Genomic DNA, 14,453 nt, shown 5'->3' with positions numbered 1-14,453 from the left:
GCCAAATATATGTATTTCTTATTACAAGTCACGATATCACAGTACCATAAAAAATAGCTACACATCTATAAGTTGAATGCATACAATACTGTCAGAATATTTTTCCTGTGGAACTCTGAATACACTGCTCCACTGTCTTTTAGCATCCACTGTTACAGACAAGAAGGCCAATATCAATTTGACTTTTTCTCCTTTTAGACTGAAAAATCAAGAAATAGAATTTTACTAACACTCCAGAAACCCCAGTTGTGCTGTGTTCTACTTACTATACCCTCTAAGGGTAATTATTGTCTTGATTTCTAACACAGTAGATTAGCTTTCCTCAGTTTGAACTTATTTAGATGGAACATACCATATGATTCTTCTATATATGACATTTTTTGCTTAGTTTTATGTTTGTAAAACTCATTCATTTGTGGAGAATAATTTATTCCTTTTCATTGCTGTGTAATATTCTACTGTACGTTGTGAATATACTACAGGTTATTCTTTCTACAATTGATGGATAGTTTTTTACTATTATGAATAGTATATGCTTGTACATATCTTTTGGTAAATATAGGTAAGAATTCTTGAACTGCTAGTCATAGAGTGTGCATATGTGAATTTTTAAATTAAATACATAATTTTTATGTATTTAATTTTTAAATAAATACTGTTAAATAACTTTTCAGTCTTTGAAAAGTTATGCTATGTTTCTGCTAGCAGCATATGAGAATTCTAGTTGCTTCACATCCTTGCTAACACTTGGTTTTCATTTTAGTCATTCTGGTGGATGTAGTGGTATCTTGTTGTGGTATTAATTTGTATTTTTCTTGATGACTAATGAAGTTGAGCAGTTCTCTCTGTGTGTGAGTATGTCTGACAAGGGTCTTATAACCAAACACATAAAGAACTCCTAAAAATCAATTAAAAAAATTTTAATGGCACACAAACTAATACAAAGTGGACAAATATTGAACAGGCATTTCAGAAAATAGATAGCAAATACACACAATTATCTTCTCTCACTCTGTTGTTTTGTCTTTTTATTGTGTTAATGGTGTCCATTGATGAAAAACAGTTTTTTTAATGTAGTCCAGTTGGTCAAGTATTTTCCTTCATGGTGGTTTTTGTCTGCTTCTTTCATGGAAATTTTTATTTGAAGGTCATGGATATATTGTATTTTCGCTAGTAGTTTTATTGCTTTATTTTTCATAATTATATCTATAATTAATCTAGAATTTATTTTTATATATAACTTAAGGTGGGGGTTGAGATTCACGTTTTTAATATAGATATCAAATTGACTCAGCATTATTTAATAAGAAGACCATAATTGCCTCATTGTACTTCTGTATCACCTTTGTCATAAATCAAGGGGTCATATAGATTGGAGTCTATTTCTGGGCTCTGTTCTGTTCCATTGATCTATTTATGTCAACACCTCACTGCCTGAACTGTACTGTTTTACATTAAGTCTTGATATATGGTAGTTTAGGTCTTCAGTTTTGTCAGTTCCGTCCGTTTGAAAGCTTCATTCTCATGTTTCATTCAAAGCTTTCTCCCTTTGTATTGTGTGAAGAGGAATATGTAGACAGCACTCATACCTCTTCCCTCACCTTCCTGTTCCCTCTGCCCCTGAATCCCCTCTTCACTTTTCTAGGAGGAGGGCAAAGGGCCAAAAGATGTCTTATACAATGTGACAGCCCATGGCAAGGTTTTTGACCCTTTTCTCCTTGTCATTATTCCTAAACTGGTTTGTCCACAGCTTCCCACAGGTGGATGCTGCCACACCTAGCAGGAAGCCTCAGGCTATATTCCTCTAGTGCCTTTTTACCTACTGCTGCATTGATTGATGGTCTGCCTGTGGCTCCCAATTGCATCTACCAATTGCTACCCCAATTTAGGCTCCCCTGGGTCTGGACAGAATCCATATTCCATACTTTTAGAAAATATGCTTTCTGACCAGGAACATTTGCCATTCCAGACCAATGTTTCCCCATCTTCTTCCTCTACTCCCACTCTGCTTCAACTCCAGAAGGTCTGGGGTAGGTCAGCAAAGAGAATGTTTAATCCTGGACAGTACTTGTCAGTTATTCCTTCTTACAGACACTCCCCAACTTTTTTCTTGGTACCCCCCACTTCCCTGGGCTTTGGGGAGGGAAATCAGTTAAGTGTTTTTCTGCTACACTTGGAGGAGGGGAGGCAAACAGACAGCCTCTCTACACAAAGACTACATTCCCCCAAATGTGACCATGTTATACTCCTGTTGACTTAAAGAAAAATGAACAACACAACAGTTGTGAATTTAAGTTGTATTCAGAGAAGAGGACTATAGTCCAGGAGACAGCCTCTCAGTAGCTCTGAGAAAGTTGCTCTAAAGAGATAGGAGAGAAGCGAATATATATATGATTTGGCTAGGGAGTACGTGCAGTCAAGCATACATCTTGGTAAAAGATTACTGCTAGTTACAAAGAACAGATATCTCAAGTTAATGATTTTAGTGCTCTTCTGTGTATGGGAAGATGCAAGAATCTGGGTTCATTAAACTTCTTCCTGAGATATACATCAACTTTCTAAGGGGCTTGTTTTTTCAAAGCACAGAATGCCTTATCCTGTTTTTTATCCCGAATTCCTCTCAGGGTGCATGTTGGTCAGCAACTACAGTGGCTAATGATTTATTCCTTATAGAACTGGTTGGTGAGCAACATTCTTTGTTTTACACTCTCAGTCCTTTTTTCTTATCTCTTAAAGTTAAAGACTCCTTGCAGATCTGAGGTGGAAGAATCTCATGCCAGTACCTATGCCTTTCATGAACATGGCTATCCTTGTTGTAGTCCTTGTGACTGTTGGTTACCTCAAGGCAGCAAAAGATACTAACCATATTACATATAATCTTGTTAAATAAGAAACCACGTTGAGTAGGAAACTAGTAAAACCTAAATCACTGTTGATAATATGGTTGTAAAATATAACACAATTATTAGGAAATGTTTCTGAAATAAAAGTCATAAAGAGGAAATAGTAATATAGCATTAAAATTCCACATTATTTCATCAAGCCTTTGGAGTGAAGATGAGAAAAGAAAGATGCAAATTATACTTTGTTAAGGATGGACATGGTTACAATTTAATTCTTGACACCAGTAAGAAATAACAGTTTAATGTATTTGCAAAAAAGTAGAGGACTAATATAATAGAAATAAAATGATAAGGAAGAATAACTAGAGAAAAAGAAATGAAGAAAGCTTGAACATGAAAACAGAAAAAAGAAAAGAGGAAAAAAGAACAGGATAATAAAGACATTACATAAAATTTAGTCATAGGAATAATACCAAATGTAATAGAGACACAGATGTAGAGAACAAACGTATGGACACCAAAGGGGGAAAGTGGCGGGGGTGTGGTTGTGGGATGAATTGGGAGATTGGGATTGACATATATACACTAATATGTATAAAATGGATAACTAATAAGAAGCTGCTGTATAAAAAAATAAATAAAATTCATAAAAAAATTAAAAGACAAAGCTTCTTAGATTATAAAACAAAAAAAGCCAACCGTGGCTATGCTGTTTTCAAGAGATATAGCCAAGATAAAATGATAGAAATAGAAGGAAAATAAATGGATAGTCAAAACTATACCAGTTATATATAAACGAAGAGAAAGCTGAGCTGGCAATATTAATTACAGACAAAATATATTTTAAGATAGAGACCATTATATGGAATTAAACCAATTTTCTGGCAATACATAATTTATAAAGATGTATCATTCTTTTGCTCAACTGAAGAATATAACAAAACAAGCAAATTTAGAAATTCAAAGAAAGTTTTATGACAGTTCAATCACAGAGATATACTTACTATGCATGGTAACACTTCTCAGAATTTGATGATGAAGTAGAGAAACTAGGCTTATAGATGGTATGAATTATGCAGTTAATAAGCTTGAAAAATATACATCTCACCTTTAGAAACAGAGAATACACTTACTGCTTATGTAACATAAAACTACATACTAGTTTTCAAAGAAAATCTAAATAAATTATTTGAAGTTGAATAATTATGCTGTGAGTATAATGTGGTATTGGGTGGGCCAAAAAGTGCCTTTGGTTTTTTAAGTAAAAATAAAAGACACATTTTTCATTTTCACCAAGAACTTTATTGAACAACGTATTCACTCTTTCGTTCCACTACCTTCTGCCATTTTTCAGGCAACTTCATAATTCCATTTTCCCAACATTTTTTATCTTCTTGAGCAAAGAACTGTTCCAGGTGCCTTTTACAGTCTTCCAGGGAATCGAAATTTTCTCCGTTCAGAGAATTTTGTAAAGACTGAAATAAATGGAAATCCGAAGGTGCAATGTCTGGTGAATACGGCAGATGAATCAGAACTTCCCAGCCAAGCTGTAACAGTGTTTGCCTGGTCATCAAAGAAACAGGCAGTCTTGTGTTATCCTGATGGAAGATTATGCATTTTCTATTGACTAATTCTGGATGCTTTTCATCTAATGTCGCTTTCAGTTGGTCTGATTGGGAGCAGTACTTGTTGGAATGAATCGTTTGTTTTTCTGGAGGGAGCTCATAACAGAGGAGTCCCTTCCAATCCCACCATATACACAGCATCACCTTCTTTGGATGAAGACCGGCCTTTGGTGTGGTTGGTGGTGGTTCACATTTCGCTTGCCCCACGTTCTCTTCTATTCCACATTATTGTACAGTATCCACTTTTCGTTGCCCGTCACAATTTGTTTTAAAAATGGAACGTTATCATTATGTTTAAGTAGAGAATTGCATGCAGAAATATGGTTAAAAAAGTTTTTTTTGCTTAAGTTGTGTGGAACCCATAACATCAAGGTGATTCACATAACCAAGCTGGTGCAAATGATTGTCAAGACTTGCTTTGTATATTTTGAGTATGTCAGCTATCTCCCGCGTGGTATAACGTTGATTGTCTTCAATTATTGTTTCAATTTGATCGCTATCAACTTCAACTGATCTACCTGACCATGGAGCATCGTCCAGCGAGAAATCTCCAGCACAAAACTTCACAAATCACTTTTGACATGTTTGATCTGTCACAGCGCCTTCTTACACTGCACAAATCTTTTTGTGTGTTTCAGTTGCGTTTTTACCCTTCTTGAAATAATGAAACATAATATGCCGAAAATGTTGCCTTTTTCTTCCATCTTCAGTACTAAAATGTCTGCAAAAATTCACCAGTTTTGATGGGTTTTCTTACATGCATGCTGATATGACAGCTGTCACATACAGTCTAACAAAATTGTTTCAAATGAAGTTAAAGACAACTAAGTATTACTAGAGCCATCTTACAGAAAAAACAGAATGAACCTTTTGGCCCACCCAACAAAACTGGAAATATATCATTAAGAGAAAGTGAATCTAAACACTTAACAAATTTTAAAATGAGTACAATTTTCAGGGTAAAAGGGAAATCACAGCTGAATTACACACTGTATATGTAGCAATTGATATGAAAATATGACTTGTCAAAACCTAAGTGATGTGGACAAACCTACAGTCAGTAGAAATGTCATAACCTGTAATACTCTTTAAAAAATATATATATTTATTTATTTTTTGGCCGTGGCACAGCATGTGATATCTTACTTCCTCAACCAGGGATTGGACCCGAGCCCCCTGTGGTGTAAGCACGGAGTCTTAGCCACTGGACTGCCAGGGAAGTCCCGCTTTTAAATAAGAAAGAATAAAATTAAATGAGTTAAGCATTCAACTCAAAGAGCTAGAAAAAAAGGATATAATATAATAAATAGATGATTGAATTCTTATAGTTAAGAACAGAAAGTAATTAGAAAGTAAACAAACAAATACATGAATAAGTAACACATTCAGTAGATGTTTGATAAAAATAAAGCTAATTGAATCTTTGAGTATGACAATAAAATAGACCCACCTAGGCAAACCGAGGAAAGAAGAATAATATAGCACATTAGGAATGAAAATGGTAATAGAACTATAAATACAGAAGATAGTAATAAATATAAAAATATGTGCAATTTTTTCAATAAATTAGAAAACCTAAATGGAAATAGTTGATTTCCTAGGAAAAATGTAAATTACAAAATTGATCCAAGATGAGGTTGACAGTATTGATAGATCAGTAACCATAGTAGACACTGGAAGTTTTAAGGATTTACTCCGAAAAAGTGCTAGTCCTAGATGATTTTACATGTTTGTTCTTTCAAATATTCAAGTAACAAACACTTTCTATGTTAGTTGACTTATTCTGGAGATTAAAAAAAGGCAGAAAACTCTTCATTTACATAACCCTGATACCAAAACTGAAGAGACCAGAAAAAACTGGTGACTGATTTTACATATGAATATGGATGCAAAACCCTAAATTACAAATAGCAATCCAGGATTACATTAAAATATACCCCATAGGTAGACAAGTTTACCTTCAGGAGTGTAAAGACGGTTCTCATCAAGGATTAATTAGGGTTTCTCTGGTGGCGCAGTGGTTAAGAATCTGCCTGACAATGCAGGGGACGCAGGTTCGAGCCCTGGTCTGGGAAGATCCCACATGCTGCAGAGCAACTAAGCATGTGTGCCACAACTACTGAGCCTGCGCTCTAGAGCCCGCATGCCACAACTACTGAAGCCCGCATGTCTAGAGCCCATGCTGCACAACAAGAGAAGACACTGCAATGAGAAGCCCCGCACATTGCAACAAAAAGTAGCCCCCGTGCGTAGCAGTGAAGACCCAACACAGCCAAAAATTAAATAAATAAGTAAATAAATAAATAGATAAATTTATTTTAAAAAAGAAAAGAATTGGGTTCTCTGGTGGTACAGTGGTTGAGAATCCGCCTGCCAATGCAGGGGACACGGGTTCAATTCGAGCCCTGGCCCAGGAAAATCCCACATGCCAAGGAGCAACTAATCCCGTGTGCCACAACTACTGAGCCTGTGCTCTAGAGCCCGCGAGCCACAACTACTCGTGCCTAGAGCCCGGACACCGCAACAAGAGAAACCACCGTGCATCACCACAAAGAGTAGCCTCCTCTCGCAACTAGAGAAAGCCCACGCGCAGCAGCAAAGACCCAGCGCAGCCATAAATAAATACATAAATAAATAAAAATAATAATATTAATGTATTAAAGGAGAAAACATATACTCATCCTGAAAGACCCTAAATAAATTTAACAAATCATAAGAACATTCCTTCCTTACTCTTCCTACAGACATGATGATTACTATGTGTCAGGCACTGTACTAGCACTTTTCGTGGGTCTATCTGATCTTCACAACATCCTTATGAAGTAGCTATTACTGGTATGTTCATTTTATAGATGAGGAAACTGAGGCACAGAGTGGTTACATAATCTTCCCAAGGTCATGCAGTTAGAAATGGAACCATTATTCAAATTTAGGCAGTTTGAATCCTGAGTGTGCTTTTTAGCCACTATGCTATTCTGCTGCTTCTTGTTCATTAACAAAGTAATAAAAACTTCCTTAATATGGTGAAAATGTATCCATGAGAAGCCAACAGCAGACATCATACTAAATGGTGAAAGCCTGCCAGGCATGCCATTAAGTTCATCAAGAAGATAAGAATTACACTCTCATTATTTTAGTGGTTCTAGCCATGCAGATTTAAGAAAAAAAAATCCAGGCTAAGGTCAGCTGATTAGCAGTGTAATTCCATTTACAACTTTAATTCTCCCTTGCCATGCAGCGTGACATATTCTCAGATTCCGGTGATTAGGACATAGACATCTTTGGGGTACCATTATTCTGCCTACCACAGTACCCTTGGAAATATTGTTACCTAAGAAAAGAACATGAGGATAAGAACAATTGCCACCAAAATCAGTGCTTGCATAGCAATGAGAGCTTAATCTGCCTTGTCTGTTAGTTTATTTTTCAGGAGTTATATCTAGGTGAAGAAGAGAAGTTGAGGGCTGGAAGGAATACGTTTTACACTTAGCACGAATTACAAAGTTGAAACTGGGTTGAAATAGATGCTCTAGTTTTACTCTTAGGTTTTCTTAACTATGTTTCTCTTCATGGTTGCAAATTCCTTCTCATATTATAAAATGCTATCTTGTGGTGTATACTGTATGTTTAGTAGAGAGATGATAAGTTGTATAATTATAACTCAAAGAGTTATTTCTGCTCACAGTTCACCGATTCTGATTTGCTGTGTGAATAGTTATTATTGAGAGTTACATCAAGCAATCAAGGTGCATATTATTCATTAGAAAATGTTTGGTTAGTATAATTTTGGCTATGGTGCTCCCTAATATTACTTATGTAATATTGTGCATTTACAGTCTCTGATGTGACTATATACTTGGTCTATTACATATTTTATCTTGCTCAAACGGTAAGAAATTGTTCAAGATATTTTCTGGGACTCAATCACATGGGCATTTATTTGCTACAAAGCTAGTCTTTTCAGTTATTTTTAGAAGGCATTTAAAAATTTCAGAGTTAATCTTGTTTTTTCTTTTTTTCTGAAAATAATTATGTAGGACTACCCTATGTAGTGCGATAGAGTAGCCACTGTCCATGTGAGGCTATAAAGCACTTGAAATATGACTAGTCCTAATTGCAGTGTGCTATAAATGTAAAATAAACACTGATTTTGACAACAGTACAGAAAATGTAAAATACCTCAATAATTTTTATATTCCATATTGAAATGATGATGTTTGGATATACTAGGTTAAATAAAATATACAAAAAACTAATTTCATCTCTTTTTAAAATCTTTTTAATGTGGCTACTAGAACATTTAAATTTACATGTATGGCCCACGTTATTCCAGACTTATTACACCCATATGAGATACTTCTAGGCCATGTTAATAAAATTACATCATCACTATGGAGATGAGAACTTAACTTACAGTACTCAATTGCATGTGCACGTGTCCAGTTCATCCAAAGATGGAAGCAAACTGTTAAGATATGGATTGAAAAGAACAGGCCGTTGTTTTCATTGCTTGAAATTATATGACGTGTCAGAAGACCATTTCTACATACTCTGACCCTGCTTGAGGCGTTCGATGCACATTCTGTACGTTTTCATATCTGGAGCCTTGGAGTGACCTCAAGTGTCAAGAGTCAGATAAGAATCAAGAAAAGCTGAAAGGTTTTATGTTGCTCCTGAAGAATTTGTCCCATAGGTTGGTAGAGGGTATAATGATGATCAATTTGTGGAGTAACTGTGTTTAAGTCTTGTTTGATATACACAAGATTGTATTGGCCCAAGAAACTCAGATTTACAGTTTATTTAGATGTAATCTTAAATATGTGAGAGCTTAGGGAACATAGTATTCTCATTAATGAACGTCCAGGTTATTTGAAATTTCTGTGGAAAACCTATTTTGTTTATATTCTAAAATGTACTAATCCAATTTGATATATTAGTACAAATAGCATAACAAAGGAAATTAAATATTTGGTAATTGGGGCTCTCATATCGTCTCAGAGCATTCATTCTCGGTATGAATTCTCACATACAGAATATAAAATATAGACAAGTTAGTATAGGAGATGGAATTGAGTATATATTAGACTAAGACCAAGGATCTATATATTTCCCTTTTGGGAATAAATATGTAATAAGATTTAAAACTCTTTCAAGACATCTCTTAAAGGTATTTAGAAATTCTTATATTTTATAAAACAGCCTTAAGTTTATCAAGGTTTTAATATAGGCCCTCTTTTTGAATTTAAAGATTATCATTGAGAAACAAGAGGAGTGCAGTGCAAAAAGTTGGAATGAAGTAGAACATTAGCTCAAAGCTTGAGCTTATAAACATCAAAGTTTATTATATTTTTAATTAACTTTTTAGTTGGAAGGTCTGAGTCTGGCTTATTTATAATCTTTCAAGTGTGTGTGGATGTTCTATGGATATGTGGATATGTGCCTAAGGTAGTCAAATATATTTATATGTATGCTAAATTCTATTCTGAACCTCCTTGTTTAAAAAAAGATGTATCCACATTCATTCTGTTTAGGAAAGGAGACATGCATTGGAGATTTTTTTCCCCATGCTCCTATTATAATTAATTCTTTTTTTTTTTTTGATAATGGGGAACTGAGATGGTATAGGTAAATGAAATCTATAGACCTTGAATCTTACTTTTGTTATAAATATCATATCTTCCCCTACTAAATATTTATAAGGTCTAATAACATGCAGGAAATTTAAAAATAATTTGAGTTAATTTACAGTATTTTCTCATTTCTTTTCCATGCTTTGCCAGAGGTATTCCTGAGCAACATAGTGTGCTAGTCACCTTTAACTAAAACTTGGCTTTCCCCAAAAGACACCAGTGCCCTCGCAGTTCTCTCTAATGGAGATATCCCATCTTCCATGCATTTCACTCATGGTAGAAATCTCAGTCATTCTTTTGTTCTTATCCTATTCATATGGATACCATCTCCCATAGGTTTTTATTTTAGACATGTCTACTTGAGTTTCCTCTCTCTTCTCTACCTCTGTATATCCACTAGTTCAGATTTCTTTGTTTCTTCCCTAGATTGTTAAAACAGACTACTAACCTGACTCCCTGCAACCAATTTGTTCACTCTCTTCACCTTCCAACTGTCTTTAGAAAGAGCTCTCATTATAAAATACTGACCCCAGGGACTTCCCTGGTGGTCCAGTGGTTAAGAATCCTCCTTCCAATGCAGGGGATGCATGTTCGATCCCTGGTCAGGGACCTAAGATCCCACATGCCACGGGGCAACTAAGCCCACACACTCTGGAGCCTGCGTGCCACAATGAAAGATCCCACATGCTGCAACTAAGACTCCATGCAGGGATTCCCTGGTGGCACAGTGGTTGAGAATCTACCTGCCAATGCAGCGGACACGGGTTCAAGCCCTGGGCTGGCAAGATATCACATGCTGCGGAGCAACTAGGCCCGTGAGCCACAACTACTGAGCCTGCGCGTCTGGAGCCTGTGCTCCGCAACAAGAGAGGCTGCGACAGTGAGAGGCCCGCGCACTGCGATGAAGAGTGGCCCCCGCTCGCTGCAACTAGAGAAAGCCCACGCACAGAAACGAAGACCCAACACAGCCAAAAATAAATAAATAAATAAAATAAAATAAAAAAGACTCCATGCAGCCAAATAAATATTTTAAAAAATAATTAAAAAATAAAAAATATAAAAAAAATAATAAAACACTGACCCGATCCAGAAACATGCGTAGTATCTTTCTGATAACCCTCTAGGTCCACAGTGCTTATAGGATAAAGGCTAAGCTTCTTGGCATGTTATAAGGCTCTTTACAATCTGGAGCAAACCTGTCTTTTCTCCTTCATATTTTATTGTTTTAGAAAAAATTTTCCTTGAAAAATACTTGATAATTTTGACTATTCAGACAATTCAGAGACGACTAATTATTTTTGCATGCGTTTGTCTATGTTAATGCAAATGTTTAACATCAGTATAATGGGAATAATAACAATCTCTGTCTTATAGTTGTGTGGATGTAAATGAGTCAATGTATGTAAAGCATTTAGGATATTGACACATTCACACAATATTATGAAACTTGCTTTTTTCATTTAATATGTTTTCAAGGTCAGTACATATAGATCAAACTTACTTGTTTTAATAGTTGCATAATATTCCATGGTGTAGATAAATCCTAATTAATTTTTCCCTTTTTGATGGGCATTCATGAGCTTTCTCTTTTTTACTATTAAAATTATACAGTAAATATTTTTGTGCCTGTAGCCTTCATATTAATACTTTTATTTCATAGGCATCTAGAGGAAGTTTCAGGAAAAAGATTGTGAAATTAAGTCATTATGGGATCTATATACCACCAATTATAGACAATACTAAAAAAAAAAAAAAAAAAAGTGATTCTAGAGAATAGAGAAATTGGTGAATACAAGAGAACCCCTAGAAACAGACCAACAGTACATACTGGCTTACCTTCAAGATATTGTCAGTTTGGTTCCAGACCACTGCAGTAAAGCATATATCGCAATAAAGCAAGTCACATGAACTGTTTTTGTTTCCCAGCGCATATAGAAGTTATGTTTACTCTATACTGTAGTCTGTTAAGTGTACAATACCATTATATTAAAAAAGCAATGTACATACCTTAATTGAAAAATTCTTTATTGCTAAAAAATCATAACCATCATCTGAGCCTTTAGCAAGTTGTAATCTTTTTGCTGGTGTTGGGTCTTACTTCTGTATTGATAGCTGCTGACTGATCTGGGTGGTGGTTGCTGAAGTTTGGGGCGGCTGTGGCAATGTCTTAAAATAAGACGACAATGAAGTTTGCCCCATCGATGAACTCTTCCTTCCATGAACGATTTCTTTGTAGCAGGGGGTGCTGTCTCATAGCATTTTACCCATAATGTAACCTCTTTCAAAATTGGAGTCAGTCCTCTCAAACCTTGTTGCTGCTTTATCAACTAAGTTTATGTGGTATTCTAAATTCTTTGTTGTCATTTCAACAGTCTTCACAGTGCCTTCACCAGGAATAGATTCTGTCTCAAGAAACCACTTTTGTTGCTCATTCATAAGAAGCACCTCTTCATCTATTCAAGGTATATCATGAGATGGCAGCAGTTTGGTCACATCTTTGGTTTCTACTTCTAATTCTAGTTCTCTTGCTACTTCCACCACATCTGCAGTTATTTCCTCCACTGAAGTCTTGAGCCCCTGAAAGTCAGCCATGAGAGTTGGAATCAACTTCTTCCAAATTCCTGTTAGTATTTTGACCTCTTCCCATGAATCACAAATATTCTTAATGTCTTTCAGAAGGGTGAATCCTTTCCAGAAGGTTTTCTTTTTTTTTTTTTAACATCTTTATTGGGGTATAATTGCTTTACAATGGTGTTAGTTTCCTCTTTATAACAAAGTGAATCAGCTATACATATACATATATCCCCATATCTCCTCCCTCTTGCGTCTAAGTCAGAAGGTTTTCAATTGACTTTGCCCAGATCCATCAGAGGAATCATTATCTATGGCAGATTTAGCCTTATGAAATGTATCTTAAATAATAAGACTTGAAAGTTGAAGTTACTTCTTGATATGTGGGCTGTAGAATGGATGTTTTGTTAGCAGGTGTGAAAACAACATTAATCTTATTGTACATCTCCATCAGAGTTCTTGGGTGACCAGGTGTATTGTCATTGAGCAGTAATATTTGGAAAGGAATCTTGTTTTCTGAGCAGTCGGTCTCAACAGTGGGCTTAAAATATTCAATAGACCACGTTGTAAACAGATGGGCTATCATCCAGGCTTTCTTGTTCCATTTATAGAGTAGATTTAGCATAAGTCTTAAGGGCCCTAGGATTTTCAGAATGGTAAATGAGCATTGGCTTCAATTTATTTTTAATTAATTAATTAATTTTAAAAAATGAAGTATAGTTGATTTACAGTTGGCTTAAAGTCACCAGGTGCATTAGTTCCTAACAAGAGAGTCAGCCTGTCCTTTGAAGCTTTGAAGCCAGATGTTGACTTCTCTTTAGCTATGAAAGTCCTAGATGGCATAGTCTTCTAAAGTAAGACTGTTTTGTCTACACTGAAAATCTGTTGTTTAGCGCAGCTACTTTCATTAGTTATTTTAGTTAGATCTTCTGGATAGCTTGCTATAGCTTCTACATTAGCACTTGCTGCTTCATCTTGCACTTGTGTGTGTGTGTGTGTTGGTTTTTAAAATTTATCTATCTATCTATCTATCTATCTATCTATCTATCTATCTATCTATCTATCTATCTTACTGGAATCTTAGTTCCCCGACCAGGGAACAAACCCAGGCCCCCTGTAGTGGGAGTGCAGTGTCCTAACCGCTGGATTGCCAGGGAATTCCCTCATCTTGCACTTTTATGTGATGGAGATAGTCTTTCCTTAAATCTCATGAACCAACCTCTGCTGGCTTCAAACTGGTTTTCTGCAGCCTTTTCACCTCCCTCTCAGCCTTCATAGAATTGAAGAGAGTTAGGGTCTTGCTCTGCATTAGGTTTTTGCTTAAGGGAATGTTGTGGCTCATTTGATCTTCTATCCAGACCACTAAAACTTTCTTCTTATCAGCGGTAAGGCTGTTTCACTTTTTTATCATTTATGTGTTCATTGGAGTTGCACTTTTAATTTCCTTCAAAAACTTTTCCCTTGCATTCACAATGTGGCTAACTGTTTAGTGCAACAGGCCTAGATTTTAACCTGTCGTGGCTTTTGACATGTCTTCACTAAGCTTAATCATTTCTAGCTTTTGATTTAAAGTGAGAGATGTGTAATTCTTTCTTTCACTTGAACACTTAGAGGTCACTGTAGGGTTATTAATTGTCCTCATTTCAATACTGTGTCTTGGGGAAGAGGGAGGCCTCAGGAGAGGGAGAGAGGTGGAGAATGGCGGTCTGTGGAGCCGTCAGAACATGTACAAGATTCATCAAGTTCACTGTCCTATGTGGACATATTTCTTGATGCCCCAAAAC

General features: G+C 35.8%; 1 protein-coding gene across 7 annotated transcripts in view; it reads left to right on the top strand.

Annotated features, from left to right (window-relative positions):
* The window catches only part of ANKS1B (ankyrin repeat and sterile alpha motif domain containing 1B), a 1,184,309-nt gene that overhangs the window by 142,999 nt on the left and 1,026,857 nt on the right, over nt 1-14,453 (top strand). The window lies entirely within an intron of this gene.

The sequence above is a fragment of the Monodon monoceros genome, unplaced genomic scaffold (genome assembly GCF_005190385.1).
Source record: "Monodon monoceros isolate NGI ecotype Baffin Bay Population unplaced genomic scaffold, NGI_Narwhal_1 Super_Scaffold_6, whole genome shotgun sequence".
Classification (NCBI taxonomy): domain Eukaryota; kingdom Metazoa; phylum Chordata; class Mammalia; order Artiodactyla; family Monodontidae; genus Monodon; species Monodon monoceros.
This window is presented reverse-complemented; position numbering and strand designations above follow the sequence as displayed.